Source organism: Arachis ipaensis, chromosome B3 (assembly GCF_059453495.1).
Source record: "Arachis ipaensis isolate K30076 ecotype BB chromosome B3, ASM5945349v1, whole genome shotgun sequence".
NCBI classification, from domain to species: Eukaryota; Viridiplantae; Streptophyta; class Magnoliopsida; order Fabales; family Fabaceae; genus Arachis; species Arachis ipaensis.
The window spans coordinates 66141470-66143389 of NC_142438.1; the positions used below are offsets into that span (position 1 = coordinate 66141470).

General features: G+C 41.6%; 1 non-coding gene across 1 annotated transcript; it reads right to left on the bottom strand.

Annotated features, from left to right (window-relative positions):
* Nucleotides 1–417: 417 nt before the first annotated feature.
* Nucleotides 418–525, bottom strand: LOC148570961 (small nucleolar RNA R71). The gene has a single exon (XR_015908327.1). It is a non-coding gene; the product is annotated as a small nucleolar RNA R71 (small nucleolar RNA).
* Between the last annotated feature and the right edge of the window lie 1395 nt (nucleotides 526–1920).

Genomic DNA, 1920 nt, shown 5'->3' on the forward strand with positions numbered 1-1920 from the left:
AATTTTTGAACAGGAAGAGGAGATGGCAGCCGAAAATACTAATAATGTAAGGAAGATGCTTGGTGACTTTACTGCACCTAATTCCAATTTACATGGAAGAAGCATCTCCATTCCTGCCATTGGAGCAAACAACTTGAGCTGAAACCTCAATTAGTTTCTCTGATACAGTAGAACTGCAAGTTTCATGGACTTTCATCTGAAGATCCTTTTCAGTTCTTAACTGAATTCTTGCAGATATGTGATACTGTTAAGACTAATGGAGTAGATCCTGAAGTCTACAGGCTCATGCTTTTCCCTTTTGCTGTAAGAGACAGAGCTAGATTATGGTTGGATTCTCAACCCAAAGACAGCCTGAACTCTTGGGATAAGCTGGTCACGGCTTTCTTAGCCAAGTACTTTCCTCCTCAAAAGCTGAGCAAGCTTAAAGCTGATGTTCAAACCTTCATACAGAAAGAAGGTGAATCCCTCTATGAAGCTTGGGAAAGATACAAACAGTTGACCAAAAAGTGTCCTTCTGACATGCTTTCAGAATGGACCATCCTGGATATATTCTATGATGGTTTATCTGAGCTATCAAAGATGTCACTGGACACTTCTGCAGGTGGATCCATTCACCTAAAGAAAACACCTGCAGAAGCTCAAGAACACATTGACATGGTTGCTAATAACCAGTTCATGTACACTTCTGAAAGGAATCCTGTGAGTAATGGGACGCCTATGAAGAAGGGAGTTCTTGAAGTTGATACTCTGAATGCCATATTGGCTCAGAACAAAATATTGACTCAGCAAGTCAATATGATCTCTCAGAATCTGAATGGAATGCAAGCTGCATCCAACAGTACTCAAGAGGCTTCTTATGAAGAAGAAGCTTATGATCCTGAGAACCCTGCAATAGCAGAGGTGAATTACTTCGGTGAACCTTATGGAAACACCTATAACTCATCATGGAGAAATCATCCAAATTTCTCATGGAAGGATCAAAAGCCTCAACAAGGCTTTAATAATGGTGGAAGAAACAGGTTTAACAATAATAAACCTTTTCCATCATCCACTCAGCAACAAACAGAGAACTCTGAACAAAATGCTTCTAATTTAGCAAATCTAGTCTCTGATCTATCCAAGGCCACTGTGAGCTTCATGAATGAAACAAGGTCTTCTATTAGAAATTTGGAAGCACAAGTAGGCCAGCTGAGTAAAAGGATCACTGAAATCCCTCCTAGTACTCTCCCAAGCAATACAGAAGAGAATCAAAAAGGAGAGTGCAAGGCCATTGACATAAGCACCATGGCCGAACCTACAAGGGGAGTGGAGAACGTGAATCCCAAGGAGGAAGACCTCCTGGGATGTCCAGTGATCAATAAGGAGCTTCCCTCTGAGGAACCAAAGGACTCTGAGGCTCATCTAGAAACCATAGAGATTCCATTGAACCTTCTTATGCCCTTCATGAGCTCTGATGAGTATTCCTCTTCTGAAGAGAATGAGGATGTTACTGAAGAGCAAACTGCCAAGTTTCTTGGTGCAATCATGAAGCTAAATGCCAAATCATTTGGTATTGATACTTGGGAAGTTGAACCTCCCTGGTTCATCAATGAACTAAGTGATCTGGATCAACTGACATTGCCTCAGAAGAGACAGGATCCTAGAAAGTTCATAATACCTTGTACCATAGGCACCATGATCTTTAAGGCCCTGTGTGACCTTGGTTCAGGAATAAACCTCATGCCCCTCTCTGTAATAGAGAAACTGGGAATCTATGGGGTGCAAGCTGCTAAAATCTCATTAGAGATGGCAGACAATTCAAGAAAACAGGCATATGGACAAGTAGAGGACGTGTTAGTAAAGGTTGAAGGCCTTTACATCCCTGCTGATTTCATAGTCCTGGATACTGGAAAGGAAGAGGATGAATCCATCATCCTAGGA